Source organism: Pleurodeles waltl, chromosome 3_1 (genome assembly GCF_031143425.1).
Source record: "Pleurodeles waltl isolate 20211129_DDA chromosome 3_1, aPleWal1.hap1.20221129, whole genome shotgun sequence".
Classification (NCBI taxonomy): domain Eukaryota; kingdom Metazoa; phylum Chordata; class Amphibia; order Caudata; family Salamandridae; genus Pleurodeles; species Pleurodeles waltl.
In genome coordinates, this window is record NC_090440.1 from 1,419,656,899 (window position 1) to 1,419,675,132 (window position 18,234).

Here is an 18,234-nt window from a genome sequence, read left to right on the forward strand (position 1 = left end):
CTCATTGGATAAAGTTTGGTGCATCATCATCTCTGTCCAATAATTTTGCAAGCACCTTGCTAGAATTTTCCACAGTTCACAGTTCCCATATCACGGATTGGTCCATGTTATTGACGTCTTCAACGGTTGGAATGTCAGGTAGAAAATGTTACACTTTGCGCTCCAGTCAGTGTCTTCATTGTCTTCTCCTAGGAGAGTTAACCTTGCACCTGTTACGAATTACACTGTTGCATCTAGCAAGAACATTGCCTTGAGCAAGCCGGTTCTCATGAGAAAGAATTTACTTCGGCTACACACATATAGCTCCTGGAAAAGTACAACTTCGTGTCCTTCAGGAAAAACAGCACACTACCTGTTAGAAAATGCAATTCAATAGGAGGCCAGACAGCAAGGCCCAAGCCCTTGCTAAGTTAAAGCCCTTTTGTTTAATGGAGCAAATTCTTAACACATAACCCTAATTATGATATACTAATACAAATTCAAACATTATTGCATAAAAGATTCAGAATTAACAAGCCTTTTCATTAGTCTTCGTATACCTTGGTAACCACTACCCGTGGGCACATTTCAAACGTGTGCATTATTTTCTATGTTAACACATTTTCTATGCAGCTTCATCACACAATATATTACAAGTTTTCATATTAATATTGCTTTTAAAGGACACACTCCAACACCATGCACACCAAAGAATGGTCCCACATATCAGGTAATCCCTTAAATGTACTCTGGAATTCATGTGCTAGAGGCAACTTTAGTGACCTGCACACCAGCAACCACAGAACCCTAAAAACAGAATACTCTCCGAAGAACCTGGACCAACATTAGTGGCACATTAATCAAAAGTCAAGCCTACTTTTTTTGTCGGGGTTTCACGACTGTGATTAAATGTAAAATATAGAATCAACAGCAGTACAAAATATATTGGAATGTTCAAGATAGCATGACCTTTAAATGTAATAAAATATGATGTACAGTCAACAATGTGCATGTCAATACAATTTTCATTAGCCAACATATAGTAATATCTGAGCTTTTTTCTACCTGTCTTTAATCCGTCTGCAAAAAAATTACAGTCCCTTGTAAAGAAAAAGAAAAGATCCACACAACCCAGAACCTTTAAATAAAAGTCACATCTCCAAGAGTGCTTACATTGGCCTTTTTATTGTGTGTGATTTTCAGGTTCCACCTGGGACCAGTTGATGCACGGGTGTGCCCATAAGCCTTAGGAACTCACATGAGCAACTGCAACCAAGGTAAGTTCCTCCAGCCTAATTGCCTAAATTGGACAGGATTTTTTATTTTTGCATTTTGCTCTAATGGCTCTGAAGTGATAGTTTTAGGCTACCTGTTGTCTAAATTATGGAATTTTAATTGCAACTGTTCTTTTTAACTGCCCCTCTCTGATGAGCTCCCAGGACCTGTCCTGATCTGTAGTTTATTTTAGTTTAACTTTAGCATTTGTAAAGCTCGATATATACCATACCAGGATACCTTGGTACTAGAAACTCAATATCAGCAGGCAGACTAGCTTTTGAAATCAGATGCAAAGCAAGCAACTCATAGTAATTGAGGGACAGAGCATAGCCAAGTTTTCAACAGTTTCCTGAATTTCAACATGCCAGATTTGTGGTGCAGTTACAGCGCCTAGTAATTCTGTTTTATGGCTGCTGTGATTGAAAAGGTCCTACTACCAAAGTCTTTAGATTAAACTAAGGACTAGCCAGACAAAACCTGTTTTTAGGTCTTAGAAAGTTGCTGAGAGAATACCACTTAAATCTGTAGTTTAATGGGGGACCAATAAAAAGTAAAAATGGATTTGTGCACCACACCAAGCACATTGATTTAGAAAACGTTTGCTATTTCACAGACAACTAATGCAGTAAAGCTAGTGGCAGTAAGTTATTGTGCTTTTAATGAAAGTTATTTGCCAGACTGGCAGCATCATTTTGGATTAGCTGAAATATCTGGTTCACAATTTCTGGAAGGTTAAAATACACTGAGTTGCAGTAATCCAAGCAAGCTGACACAAAGACAACCAACAGTTAAACATTAGGGGAGGAAGGAAAAAAGACAGAGAACATGTTTCAGAGAATGCAATTATTAAAACAAGGATTTCATAATAAAAGATTTCTGGTTTGTCAAAATAATAGAAGAGTCAACCTTTACACTGAGATTTATCGTAGTTGCCACAGGGTGAGCACTTAGCCCAAGGTAGAGGGACAAAATGGTAGATCTTAAAACAGATGAGGTTTAGTGGGGGACAGGGAACAAAAATACACTAAACTCAAAAGTCTAAGGGCCGGATTTAGATATTGGCAGATGGGTAACTGTGACAGATGTCCTATCTCCCGAAATCTAAATCCTATTATTTCCAATGGGATTTAGGTTTTGGCAGACAGGATATCCGTCACTGTTGTGACAGAGTAACCCGTATGCCAATATCTAAATCAGGCACTAAGGGGGTCATTCTGACCCCGGCGGGCGGCGGTCGCCGCCCGCCTTGCGGGAACCGCCATATGACCGCTCTGCGGTCAAAAGACCGCTGGCGGCATTCCGACCTTCCCGCTGGGCCAGCGGGCGCTAACAATGTTAGCGCCGGCCGGCCCAGCGGGAAGGGGGCCTGCAACATTGAAGCCGGCTCCGAATGGAGCCGGCGGTGTTGCAGGTGTGCGATGGGTGCAGTTGCACCCGTCGCGCTTTTCACTGTCTGCTAGGCAGACAGTGAAAAGCAGGCTGGGGCCCTGTTAGGGGGCCCCTGCACTGCCCATGCCAGTGGCATGGGCAGTCCAGGGGCCCCCAGGGGCCCCAGGACACCCGTTCCCGCCAGCCTCTTCCTGGCGGTGTAAACCGCCAGAAACAGGCTGGCGGGAAGGGGGTCAGAATCCCCTGGGCAGCGCTGCTTGCAGCGCTGCCCTGGCGGATTTGCCCAGCTGGGGGAAATCCGGCGGGAAACCGCCGGACCCGGTTTTCTGACCGCGGCTTTACCGCCGTGGTCAGAATGGGCAGGGAAGCACCGCCAGCCTGTTGGCGGTGCTTCCTCCATTCTCGGCCCTGGCGGTCTTTGACCGCCAGGGTCGGAATGACCCCCTAAGTCAAGTAACCTACCCTTATTATATGTAGACTGAACAGGAATGGTGACCAGATGGACCCATGAGAAACACTGCAAGTTTACAGTCTGCTGGAAGATAGACATGGTGGAAGTGAGTTCTAAAAAGGTCTTTTATATGAGAAATTGAAAAAACAAGATAAGGCACAGATGTTGTATCTTTACATCAGAGAACCTAGACAGAAGAGTTGGGTGGATCACAGTGTTGAAATCTGCTGAAAGGTCTGAAAGGATGAAAGCATCTGGAATGTTTTAATCTGCATAATAATGAAAACTCCCAAAAGCAGACCCAACTGTTAATTGTTTACTATTCACTGGATCAAATCCCATCTGAGGTAGATTGCCTTCAGCCTGTTTTGTAACGCTTATTTCTGGCTCCAGCAACCACCGGCCTTCTTCCAGGATCAGGGTGCCATGCAATACCCAGGATCAGTCCTCCTGTCTGAGTTTTTGGTTATCTCCTTTGAAACAGGGTCTTTCTTCAAAAGCACCCATGGACCCCCAAACCAGGCTACATTCCCTTTTTGCACTCCCCAATTTCATAGCAATGAATCTGCATTTCCAGCAGGAAGCAAGCTGTCTCACTCAGAGACAGAAGCCTTCAACAGGACCAGTCCACAGAAGTGCACCTCCATTAGGGTTCTCAGAAATTCTACCATCTACTGTTCCCCAGATGAGATAAGTGTAGGAAAGTACCATCTTGCCTTGCATGTTACCCCCATATTTCACTGTATGTATGTTGTTTTAGTCTATGTGTCACTGGGACCCTGCCAGGCAGGGCCCCAGTGCTCGTGAGTATGTGCCCTGTATGTGTTCCCTGTGTGATGCCTAACTGTCTCACTGAGGCTCTGTTAACCAGAACCTCAGTGGTTATGCTCTCTCTGCTTTCCAAATTTGTCACTAACAGGCTAGTGACTAAAGTTACCAATTTACATTGGCATACTGGTACACCCATTTAATTCCCTTGTATATGGTACTGAGGTACCCAGGGTATTGGGGATCCAGGAGATCCCTATGGGCTGCAGCATTTCTTTTGCCACCCATAGTGAGCTCTGACAATTCTTACACAGGCCTCCCAGTGCAGCCTGTGTGAAATAACATCCACGTTATTTCACAGACATTTACCACTGCACATAAGCAACTTATAAGTCACCTATATGTCTAACCTTCACCTGGTGAAGGTTGGGTGCAAAGTTACTTAGTGTGTGGGTACCCTGGCACTAGCCAAGGTGCCCCCACATCGTTCAGGGCAAATTCCCCGGACTTTATGAGTGCGGAGACACCATTACACGCGTGCACTATACATAGGTCACTACCTATGTATAGCGTCACAATGGTAACTCCGAACATGGCAATGTAACATGTCTAAGATCATGGAATTGTCACCCCAATTCCATTCTGGTACTGGGGGGACAATTCCATGATCCCCCGGGTACTGCCAAACTGCCTTTCCGGGGTCTCCACAGCAGCTGCTGCTGCTGCCAACCCCTCAGACAGGTTTCTGCCCTCCTGGGGTCCAGGCAGAACAAAGGATTTCCTATGAGAGAGGGTGTTACACCCTCTCCCTTTGGAAATAGGTGTGAAGGGCTGGGGAGGAGTAGCCTCCCCCAGCCTCTGGAAATGCTTTGATGGGCACAGATGGTGCCCATCTCTGCATAAGCCAGTCTACACCTCTTCAGGGATCCCCCAGCCCTGCTCTGGCGTGAAACTGGACCAAGGAAAGGGGAGTGACCACTCCCCTGATCAGTACCTCCCATGGGAGGTGCCCAGAGCTCCTCCAGGGTGTCCCAGACCTCTGCGATCTTGGAAACAGAGGTGTTGGGGGCACACTGGACTGCTCTGAGTGGCCAGTGCCAGCAGGTGACGTCAGAGACTCCTTCTGATAGGCTCATACCTCTCTTGGTAGCCAATCCTCCTTCCTTGGTAGCCAAACCTCCTTTTCTGGCTATTTAGGGTCTCTGCTTTGGGGAATTCTTAGATAATGAATGCAAGAGCTCACCAGAGTTCCTCTGCATCTCCCTCTTCACCTTCTACCAAGCTTCAACCGCTGACTGCTCCAGGACTCCTGCAAACCACAACAAAGTAGCAAGACGACCAGCAACATTGTAGCGCCTAATCCTGCCAGCTTTCTCGACTGTTTCCTGGTGGTGCATGCTCTGGGGGTAGCTTGCCTTCACTCTGCACCAGAAGCTCCGAAGAAATGTCCCGTGGGTCAACGGAATCTTCCCCCTGCTAACGCAGGCACCAAAAGACTGCATAACTGGTCCTCTGGGTCCCCTCTCATCCTGACGAGCGTGGTCCCTGGAATGCAGCAACTCTGTCCAAGTGACTCCCACAGTCCAGTGACTCTTCAGTCCAAGTTTGGTGGAGGTAAGTCCTTGCCTCCCCATGCTAGACTGCAAAGCTGTGTACAGCGTGATTTGCAGCTGCTCCGGCTCCTGTGCACTCTTCCAGGATTTCCTTCATGCACAGCCAAGCCTGGGTCCCCGGCACTCCATCCTGCAGTGCACAACCTTCTGAGTTGTCCTTCGGCGTCGTGGGACTCCCTTTTGTGACTTCACGTGGACTCTGGTTCACTTTTCTTCTAAATGCCTGTTGGCATACTTCTGTGGGTGATGCCTGCTTCTGTGAGGGCTCTCTGAGTTGCTGAATGCCCCCTCTGTCTCCTCCTTCAAAAGGCGACATCCTGATTCCTTCTGGGCCACAGCAGCACCCAAAAACCTTTACCGCAACCCTTGCAGCTAGCAAGGCTTGTTTGCAGTCTTTCTGTGTGGGAACACCTCTTCAAGCTTCATCACAACGTGGGACATCCGTCTTCCAAAGGAGAAGTTCCTAGTCCTCTTCTTTCTTGCAGAACTCCAAGCTTCTTCCAACTGGTGGCAGCTTCCTTGCACCTTCAGCTGGCATTTCCTGGGTTCCTGCCCCCTCTCGACACTGTCGCAACTATTGGCCTTGGTCCCCTTGTCTTACAGGTACTCAGGTCCAGAAATCTGTTGTCAGTGCACTGTTGGTGTTTGTTCTTCCTGCAGAATCCCCCTATCACAACTTCTGTGCTCTCTTGGGGTAGTAGGTGTACTTTACTCCTACTTTTCAGGGTCTTGGAGTGGGGTATTTTTCTAACCCTCACTGTTTTCTTACAGTCCCAGCAACCCTCTACAAGCTCACATAGGTCTGGGGTCCATAACGTGGCTCGCATTCCACTTTTGGAGTATATGGTTTGTGTTGCCCCTATACCTATGTGCTCCTATTGCAATCTATTGTAACTCTACACTGTTTGCATTACTTTTCTTTCTATTACTTACCTAAGTTTGGTTTGTGTAGATATATCTTGTGTATATATATTACCTTCTTACTGAGGGTACTCACTGAGATACCTTTGGCATATTGTCATAAAAATAAAGTACCTTTATTTTTATTAACTCTGTGTATTGTGTTTTCTTATGATATTGTGCATATGATATAGGTGGTATAATAGGAGCTTTGCATGTCTCCTAGTTCAGCCTAAGCTGCTTTGACATAGCTACCTTCTATCAGTCTAAGCTGCTAGAAACACCTCTTCTACACTAATAAGGGATAACTGGATCTGACACAAGGTGTAAGTACCTCTGGTGCCCACTACAAGCCAGGCCAGCCTCCTACAATAAGGAGGACATTGTTCCTGGCCCTAGGGACAGAGGCGCGGCAGAGACTGTGTATGTGCAATACAGAGTGGCTCATCACTCTCACCAGAGGTTCATCCATGCAAGATCATTTCTCCTTTTCTACTGCAATTTCCAATGCATCTTTTGAGTCTCTTAGCTGTGCATGTGTTTAAAAGTGGAGCTGGAGTGTTTTTGAATGTGGGCCTTTCTGCCCAGTTCAAAGATGCCACACCATACCTCCACTCTCAGGTTTTGAGCACTAAGAGCTAAGCTAAACCCTTAATGACACAGTAACATGATTTCTTCCTTAAAAACTTTCAAAATAGAGCCTATCATTTCAGTGGTGCCAGAGTTGTGGCTGCTTTTTTTATTTATTTTATTTCTGTGAGAAAGGGCAGGTCCAATCTTGTTCTAAGCATGAGTTAGTTAGCCCATCCCGGTATCTCCCCAAACATCTTTTTCTCCCTGGAACATTCTAGTCCTCTCCAACAGAGCCAGTTGCCTGAGTAGGCTTTGATCTACTGCCTTGCGAGAAGAGTAATTATTGTGGTCCGGCAACATAGTTCAAAGGCTGAATCTCATCAAGGGCTGACTCAGGAAAATTAACAGCACACATTTATAAAGGACCATAAATATGGACAAATTACTATTTTATTTGCACTGAGGACCTTTTTAAAAATCGGAAGACAGTCTACTTTCTTCTTCAGGTTGAGCCAATAAGAAGTGTTAGACCTGGCATCCTTGATGTGGTCTCCTCTGCCTTTTTTGCCTCTACTTCCCATGTTGTGACTGTGTGCTGGACTCTGTTTTTGCCGTTTTTGGTTCTCTGGGCACTTTACCACTGCTGACCAGTGCTAAAGTGCAAGTGCTCCTGTGTAAATGATATGTGTAATTGGCTTTTTCATGATTGCCATGTTTGATTTACTAGTCGGCCCTAGTGAAAGTGATCTTAGAGGTGCCTAGGGTCTGTAAATCAAATGCTACTAGTGGGCCTACAGCACTGGTTGTGCCACCCACATGAGGAACCCTGTAAACATGTCTCAGACCTGCCACTGCAGTGTCTGTGTGTGCAGTCTTGCACTGCTAATTCGACCTTGCAAGTGTACCCACATGCCAGGCCCAAATCTCCCCTTTTTATACATGTAAGGCACCCCTATGGTAGGCCCTGGGAGCCCCATGGGCAGGGTGCAGTGTATGTTAAAGGGGGGACAGGTACTGTTGTTTTCCATCTCCTAACAGTGAAATACTGCCAGATTCGGTTTTCCCTGTTGCAAGGCCTTTCTCTCTCATAGGTTAACATGGGAGCTGAGTGTAAATAACTTTTAAGTGCATTTTCCCTTTGGGAGCAGATAGAAAAATGGAGTTTGGTGTCTCTGAATTCACAATTTAAGAATACATCTTTTGGTAAAGTTGGCTTTTAAATTGTCAGTTTGAAAATGCCACTTTTAGAAAGTGGGCATTTTCTTGCTTAAACCATTCTGTGACTCTGCCTGTTTGTGGATTCCCTGTCTGGGTCAGACTGACAGTTGGGTTGTTTGTGAATTCCCCATAGTCAGTGAGACAAAGGGAGCTGGGGTATAGTATGTATATCCTGATCGGCCCTCTGAGCTAGAGTGGAGGGAGGAGTGGTCACTTAAACCTGAATGGGCTGTGCCTGCCCTCACACAATGCAGTCTCCAACCCCCTGGTGTGTGTCTGGGGCCAGGCCTGGCATGTCAGGATCCTGTGAACAACAGAGACTTTCCTTTGAAGTTTGCCTGCTTCAAAGGAAGAACAGAGTAAAAGTAGTAGACCCTAAATACCAGACTTTTAGATTACTTCTGGAATCAAGAGGAACCTCTGCCAAGGAGAAGAGCTGGAGGAGGCGAACTGCCCCTTTGCCTGTGACTGTGCATTGCCGGGTTGGCACGCAGTTGCTGTTTCTGCCTGAAAGAGGACAAATACTGGACTTTGTGGTATATTCCTGCTTGTGAAGAATCTCCAAGGGCTTTAACTGAGCTTGCCTCCTGTTTTGAAGTCTCAGGACCATCAAAGACTTCCTCTGCCACCACCTGGACTCTCTGCTGAGGCTCCTGCCCTGCCAAGTGGTGCCCCATCCAGTCCCTGGGCCCTTAAAAGGTGAAGATGGCAGAACAAGAACTGAAATCCATGGACAGAACTCCATGCAGGGAAATTTTTGACGCACCACCTGCAACGTGGCTGAAAAAAAAATTCCACCCACTTTGTGGTGGAAATCAATGCTCCACCTGCATCGCGGTTGGGAGATCGACGCATCCTGGCTAGAGAAATGAAGCAACACCTGCTTGCGGCAGCTGAAAATGATGCAAACCCCACGTATCGTGGTTTTCCAACACCCTGTGGCCAGATTTCTCAAGCATCATTGCTAGAAGTCAAAGTCATTGTGAACCTGCAGGGATCCCATGTGCCCTGTCCAGAAATAGACGCATCGATTTCTTGTGAGGGAGAAAACTGACGGATCACTGACCGACCAGAGAACAGCCTCACTTGTGAGTAAGTAATCAACGCATCGCTGACTTTTTCCGATGCATGCTCGCCCATGCAGGTTTATTTTTGACGCAAACCAGGTACTTTGTGTAAAATCAATGTTTTCAATGCTTTCTATGGAGTAAGGCTTTTGTTCTTTTAAAAATTAGTATCTTGACTTGTGTAGGTTGGATTTTTGGTGCTTTGCTCTTGTTTGATTTAGATAAATATTACCTATTTTTCTAAACTGGTGAGGTGTCCATTTTGTAGTGTTTTCACTATATTACTCTAGGTGTTGGTACAAATACTTTACACATTGCCTTTAAGATAAGCCTGACTGCTTGTGCCAAGATACCAAGTGGGTGAGTAGGGGTTTACCTTCATTGCCCTGAATAAAGTGAGTTCCCTGCTTGGACAGACTGCGAACTGACTGCCAACCAGAGACCTCATTTCTAACAAGAAGGTAATGTTTTGGCGCAGTTTTCACCTACAGTATGAATACAGTAAAGCACTGCAGCCTACACCCTTGTAGGGCAGTCTCATAGCAAAGCACTACTGACTGACACTATAATCAAAATGAAATGGGATATTTCTTTTTTTTATACAAATTAAATTATTAGGCCTGCACAGGCCACACTAAATTTGTTCATGGTCATACCTGAAATAGCCAATCTGTAGGCAGATACCAGGCTGAGGTAGACAATAGTCCAACTCATTCAGCTTGCACCTGCGCTAATGTTCAAATATCAGAAGGGCAGACCCTCTTCCCCCACCTGTGCAGCACTCGACCTTATTTCAAAAAATAAGCACTGTTGGTTATCAATCCGATCCAAACGCTTACAGTGAGTGCAATTCAATTTAGGAAACCCACACACAGCAGAGATTCAAAAACTAGGTAAACCAATAGCAAAACTCCCAAGGGGAATAAAACAGATTTCTTATTTAAACAGCATGAATTACCTCCTATGAATTTTGACATTGACATGTCCATGATGAGACAGTCTTTCAATGGCGATCCAGAACAGCAGACTTACAAGTACAAGTTCTACTTATTTCACCTGTTAAAAGACATTTCCATAAGGTATGTTATTTATATGGTGTGATAGATAGCATTTATTACAAGTTTGTGGGAAATAACATGTAGATTTTGGTGTTTAATGCACCAAAATTCACATGGTACTGAAAATATTGTATGCTTTTCGCATGTTAAATTCCGGAAGGTTTTGTCTGTCGAAATGTAATTAATACTGAGGTATTTAACACATCCAATAGTTATCTGATACATTAAAAAACACTCAACCCATAAATAATTGACCCACTTGTAATCAGGCCCATAGTGCTTAACCTTCCTTCAGGCAGAAAATCTATAGTAGGCACTGCATCAACACTTGCTGCATGATTCACAAGGAACTGGCAAGAAGGCAAATCACTTTTAGTCAGATATCAATATTAGTCTTCTTTTAAAGTCTAAAGTTTTAATTTGTTATTTTTGTCACCTTCCATAACTTAACCCTGGCAACATCAACAAATAGAAACACTAATATTAACCTTAAGGACCGCATCTATAGTAAAAGTTAAGTTCACCTTCTATTGTAGCCAGTTATGCCATGACTCACACATTATTTGTCAATGAGCTTGAATATTTTATGTGCTTGCAAGGACTTTAACTTGTTTTTCTTCTAATAACAGGATAGTAACCCCTGAGCTTCCTGGTCTTTTAGGGGCAGATTTATTCTTTTTGCTGCAAACCTGCGTTAGCGCAGGTTTGCAGCAAAAAGTATAGCGCTGGCTAGGTCATTCCTAGACACCAGCCGGGCGCCATATTCAAGGAATAATGCTAACCGGCGCGAAGGCCCTGTTTGTATCCTTTAAAAGGACGCAAACAGGGCCTGGGAGGCATAGGAGGAACCGGGGCTTGTGCACCAAATTATGGTGCTATACTGTTTAGAGGCAAAAGAAATTGCCTCTAAGCAGTGTAGTGCCATTTCCTGGCACACAAGCCCCATGGACATGGCTCCTGTCTTAGTAAAGACAAGAGCCATGCCCACCAATGGCACTGGCCATTGGGGCCAGTGCCGTGCAGGGGGGCCAACTCAGGGCCCCACCGAGAGGCGTTAGATAGAACAAAAATAAAACCTACCCGGACTTACCTTTGGATGGGTCCCCCATTCGTGGGTGACCTCCTGGTGTGGGTAGGGTTGGGTGGGGTTGTCCCTAGGGACAGGGAAGGGCACCTGTGGGCAATGTCCATGGTCTCCGACCATGGAAATCTGCCTCCAGGTCCCCTTACACCTGCCCATACCCAGGCGTAAAATAATGGCGCTATGCAGGCTTAGTGCCATTATTTAAGGCCCTCCTCCTCCCGTGTGTGATTTTTGCACAGGAGGATAAATAAGGCGCTAGGGCCTTTGAGGCATTTTTTGCAAAAGAACGCCTACCTTGTACCTCATTGACGCAAGGTAGTTTTCCACAGGCAAAAAATGTCAGTAACTCCAATATTTTGGTGCAAGACATGTCTAGCAACAAAATATAAATATGGAGTTAAGTTTGAGCTGGATTAGCGTAAAGAAATGACGCAAATCCGGCGTAAACAGAATATAAATATGGGCCTAAGTTTTCTGGCTTTGCCTCTAATGCCTCAACAATCAATGTTTGCCAACATTTCCCTTTCCAGCCTCTCTTCTGTCATGATGTTTCACAGGTACAGTTAAAAAGCCGTCTCATAGAGTGCTTAAGTGTGTGTGGTCTCAACGAACCTAAGCACCCAATCCACAGACTACATTTTGTAGCACTTAAAGTATTATTACAGTAGTATGGATTACATACTAAAAAATGCAATCCACAAATCTATGGGTCTGGGTCGACATGCTACATTTTATAACATGCACAATCGCACTACAGTAGTACAAATTTCTTACTACAAAATGCATTTCACAAACCTATGGGAGGAGATCTCCACCTCCACCACTCCAATGCGTTCTATGGGGAGATCTCCGCACATGTAAAATTACTATTTAGTAGTAAGTGTGGGAAGGACTAGGAGAATGGTTGGGAAATGTGGAGTATCTGCTGCTAAATAGGACAAGTTTAGGAAAAAATAAGTAGGGGGTTTTAGAGAGGAACGTGCTGCTACCAACATCCACACACCAATGAGTAAGGTTATTGCTATTCAAAAAATACACTTGTAAAGTTACTACATTCATTTAGGTAACAAAAGAACAAAAGAGTAGTAAACACACTAAAGGCCCAGTCGTGTCTATTTATCAATATATATATATATATATTGTTATTTATATATATTTCTAGTTATCACTTAAAAAAAAACAAAAGTTACAAGGAGTTTATAGGTTCTGAATTTACTCATACAAAACCAGAGAAATTCAGCAGTTATAGTTATTTCAAGTAACTATAACTTGCGGCCTAAAGTAACTAGAACTCGCACCCTGCCATGCACATTTTTTTCTTCAAAAATGGGACTTCAAATGTTTCATTGATATTTTTGTTGAAGTTCTAAAAGTTGTCTTGAGTGCTGTAATACCTGGAGTAATTAGCAGTGCATGGGGAGGGTGCGAGTTATAGTTACTTATAGGCTGCAAGCTCAAGTTGCTTGAAATAACTCTAATTGCTGAATTTCTCTGGATTTGTGTGAGTAAATTCAGAACCTAACTATAATGTCCCTGTACCCTTTGTTTTTTTAAGCAAATTTCTAAGGTTTTGTTTTAATTCAAATAACTAACTATAACATCCCTGTAACATTTGTTTTTTTCAGTGAATTTTTTTACGTAAAGTAATTTTCATTACTATATTTTAATCCAATCACTGGAGCACATGGGCTTCACCCATGCGCGGTGTGGGATGGCACCAAGGGTTGGCCGCAGGGCCTGTCACTCTGGGTGTGAGAATTGGTGTGAGACGGTGTCTCTAAGTGTGAGAGTGACTTTGAGAGTTTTTGTCTGGGTGTAAGAGAGGGTGTCTGTGGGTCTGAGAGTGGGGGTGAAAATGTCTGATTGTAGGCCAATAAATGAAAGATGCATTCACCTCCATGAAGCAGATCGTTTTTCAATATGGAATCGCAGAGTAAACACACTTGCTTTGCCTTCGCCAAGCTTCAACTGGGGCACGTAGTACATTTATATTGGTAAGACCTTCCTGTTGAGATTTAGTTTCTATGAAATGAGCATCATGTCCAGAATGGAAGCTCATCTGGTTGTTCATCCAACAAGAGTCCACGGTTTTGCACAAAATGTTGATCCAATTGCAGCACGTTCTACTGGTTAGTTAGTAAGTGCTACCTCATTCGTTGAAGGGCCAGTGTGGGGGAGAAGGGGCCCCATGGCTCCCCTGGACGATTTTGACCTCGGGGACCCCATCCTCAGGGGCCCATTGCAATTCAATGGAGGGGGAGGCACCAACCTCAGCCCGGGGACCCCAACCCCCCGATCCCATCCTTAAAATATTTATTTTGGGGGGGAAGGAGGGCCGCATGGCCATTCTCCCCAGACCGTATTGGTTCCAGGGACCTCATCCCCTGGGCCCAGCCATCTGTCCTGTGTACCCCGCATGGCACCCAGTGTGCAATGGAACTGCAAGGGAAGCCCCAAGGCTGCTGTGGTTCCAGTTGGCTGTTTGCCTCCTGCAGGAGCCAGCATTGTTGCCACAGACAGTTGCTAAACATGCAGCTCCATGTCTGTGAAAGTGTTAGAAATTTGGTCTCTAGGTAGCAGAGGTATACACCCTTGTCCAAGTAGGGACCACAATCCTGGTCAGGGTAAGTCACAACACAACCAAATTATCCTGCGCTCACCCTCTGATAGCTTGGCACAGAGCAGTCAGGCTTAACTTAGAAGACAATTGTAAGGTACTTGTGCAATAACTCATACAGTAACAGAGAAAACACCTAAAAAATGCACCAAACAGGTTTAGAAAAATAGATAGTTTTTATCTGAATAAAATAAGGTCAAAACAATTAAAATCCAATGTACATAGCAAAGCTATGAATTTTTAAAGGTTAAATCCTACTGTAGCAATCTCCAACTGGGGCTAGAATGGCATCATTGACGGAGTAGTTCCCAATAGGTGCTTGTCACGGAGTCGCACGGACCCCCATGCACAGTACCTTTCAAAACAAAGAAACAAAGACGTCACACGGAGTCAGGGAGATGATGCGCCACTGGAGCCAGTGACATATCAGTCCCTTACAGTGTCTGAGGAGGTGAGGCATCGGTTCCATACTGCAAGGCAGGGGAGGTGAGGTGCAGGTCCAGTCCGGTTGTGGTGGTGATACTTCAGTTTCTTGTGACCCAGCGGGGTCGATTAATCCAGTTGGTCAAAACGTGATGAGTCGACTTTTCAATGTTCTGAGCACATTGCATGGCATCAGCGACATAGCAGAGACATCAGACTTGCGTTACGGGTCATAGTCATTGTATGCAGAGAGGACCACAGCGTCAGAGCAGTTAGGGGTACCATGTCAGCCATTGTCAGTGATGCTGGAGTCACTGAAGCTGGTGCTGGAGTCGCTGAAGTCGGTGAACTAGCTTGAAGCTAATAGGTGAGGTCTTTGTTGGCCCTGAGACTTTAGAACAGGAGGCAAGCTCAATCCAAGCCCTTGGAGAGCACATTTGGGGAAGGCTGAGTCCTTCAGAGGTAAAGTCAGAGGCCAGCAAGCAGCAGGGCACCAGTCCTGCTCAGCAAAGTAGTCCACAGGAGTCCTTAGGGCAGCCAGGCAGTTCCTCTGACAGAGTGTAGATACAAAAGTGTCTGATGTGGTGGGGTCAGAGACCCAGTTATGTACCCAAAAAAAGTTTTTAAAGTGGAGTAAAGAGTGGTTTTGAAGTGCACAAGTTTCCCTTTCGACCCAGTCCTGTCTGCCAAGATCCCTTTGGGTGGTTATCGGTCCTTTGTGCAATGGCAGGCCACTGGCCTTTGAAATGAAAGAGAGAGCCACCCTACCCTTCCTGCCCAGGGAGACCGATTCAGTATGAAGATGAATGCAGATGTGATTGAGGGGCAAATTTATTCTCTGTTTGCGACGGATTTGCAGATTTTTTTTTTATGCAAATCCGGCGCAAACTTAACTCCATATTTATATAAGACCAGTCTAGCATCAAAATATAGGAGTTAACTTCATTTATTTTACCTTGGAATCCTACCTTGCGTCAATGAGATGCAAGGTAGGCATTCCCGGGCAAAAAATGACTATAGGATATTTGGGTCTTATTTATCCCTCCGTGCAAAAATGACGCACGGGAGGAGGAGGGCCTTAAATAATGGCGTTAAGCCTGTTTAGTGCCATTATTTAACACCTGGGTCAGGGCAGGCATTAGAGGACCTGTGGGATCATTTCCTTGGTCAGAGACCATGGAAGCAGTCCACAGGTGCCCTTCCCTGCACCCAGGGACACCCTCTGCCACCCCCACACACCCCTGGAGGACACCCAAGGATGGGGGGCCCATCCAAGGTAGGTCCAGGTAATTTTTTTTTCTAAGTGCCATAGGGTGGCCTGACTTGGGCCCCTCTACATGGCACTGTGCCCAATGGCCATGCCCAAGGGACAGAAGTCCCCTGGGCATGGCCATTGGGCAGGGGGGCATGACTCCTGTCTTTGCTAAGACAGGTGTCATGTCCATGGGGGTTGTGCATCCAAAAATGCCACCAGGCACTTTAGAGTCAATATTTTTAACCTGACTAGCCCCATTCTTTGACGCACAACCCCCAGTCTTCCCTACGCCTCCCCTGCCCGGTTAGCATCATTTATTTTGATGCTTACCAGGCCTTAGCGCCGGCTAGCATAATGCCTTAAATATGACGCCGGGCTGCCATCTAGGAATTGCGGTAGGTGGCGGTAAACATGATGATATAACATATCCGGTTGCACGTCATTGTAACCTAGTACATGCAGGAAAAGTGGAGAATATGTTGTTCTTTGGAATAGATAGGGTACTACTAACACCAAGAGTGGGTGATAGGGAGCGAATACTGAGAAGGATGGAGTCTGAGTATATAATACGACTTAATAGTAAACACCCATGTGGTCTCAATAAGGACGAGGAGCTCTTTGTTCATTTAGGTTAAGGGCAATGATTTGGAAATTAACTAGACGTTATTAGTTTATGGAAGAGAAGGGTTTTTAGAATTTAAAAATTAGTTTGATGACTTGCTTTGATTTATTTAGCATAAATTTTGACTTTCTGTTGGTTATCCCCTCTTATATAAAAATCCGGGAGGTGAATGGCCACTTGGCCGAGGTACGCGACCCACAGCTGGACAAGATTTGAGGACTGAGGATTATAATGAAAGTACAATTTTAATGTCACTATTAGAAATAGCAGAATACGACGACCTAATAAGCAGGTCAATATCAGGATTGATCAATTGTTGATACAGTAGGAATAGTTTGATATGGAGTAATAGCATGTAATTTAGAGAAAGTAAATGTTCGGGTAAAATGGAAAATGGTTTGAAACGGATCAGGTTATGTGAATTATTATTTTAATAATGGGTCTGTATTTTTATATTTTTTATTTGTTATTTTTTACTTTTTATTTTAGACTATATATATATATATATATATATATATATATATATATATATATATATATATATATATATAGATATATTCATTTTTCCATAAATTTACTTGTGTTGTATTTGACAGAAATTGGTAAGTGAGATTTGTTATACTGTATCAAGATAAAAATGAATAGTCCTGGATAAGGACTGGCTGGGGACTGAATCTCCTGTAGTGGAGACACTTGTTAGTATTTCTTTTGTGTTTAATAATGGAAAAGCATTTGAGACTGGGAATAGGGTGGGGTCTTTTGTTAAGATTGAGGCTTTGGAAGAAGACCATTTTGGTCGAAACGCGTAGCTGCTAAAAAGCAAGCCCTTCGTTTTGTGTCGACCATTCATGAAAAATTGAAGACAAAGGCGGCGGCGGAATTCCGCTACAGCTATTACGACCCACAGCTCGGAATCCGCCATAATCCAGACACCCACACAAGTCCGCCACACCAAAGTTCAGTGATAAACTGGCGATAACAAAACTAACACCGTCATGCCAACAGGAACACGCCCACACTATCACGACCCACAAATCCACACAGCAGTCTTTCAACCGCGGTATTCCATTGGCGGTACACACCACCGCGCTCAAAATACACACACATTTACAAAACACAACCACATTGGACAATTCGAAATACACACACCTGATACACATACACAGACCACACCCACACACCCAATCCAATATAAAGCACACACCCACATCACCCACAAACCCTTACTACCAGAAATTGAAAGCAGGCCAGAGAGATACACTACCTTAAACAACAGCAGCATCCACAGACACACAACCTCATCACTCACACAACATCCACGCACCTCAAACAACACACAACAACACATCCTCTCACACATCACAACACACACCACCTCACACATCACCCACACCACATCATGGCACCTCAACGACACCCCAGGTTCTCTACAAAGGAGCTCAGGGTGGAGGAAATGGTGTAGGTAGAACCACAACTATTCGGATCACAGGTGCAGCACACCTCCATTGCTAGGAAGAAGGAGCTATGGCGCAGAATCGTCGACAGGGTCAACGCAGTGGGACAGCATCCAAGAACTAGGGATGACATCCGGAAGAGGTGGAATGACCTACGGGGGAAGGTGCGTTCCATGGTGTCCAGACACCAGATTGCTGTACAGAGGACTGGCGGTGGACCGCCACCTCCTCCCCCACAACTAACAACATGGGAGGAGCAAGTCTTGGCAATACTGCATCCTGAGGGCCTCGCAGGAGTAGCAGGAGGACTGGACTCTGGGAAGTCATATCTTTACTACCTTATCCCCCCACCCCACCTGCATGCCATCACATACTCCCACCCTTACCCTCACACCCATCACCCCAACAACCCAGAGATACTCCACCAACACAACCCACACATCCCAAAACCAAGCACTGCATGTAACACCAATTCATGGACACCC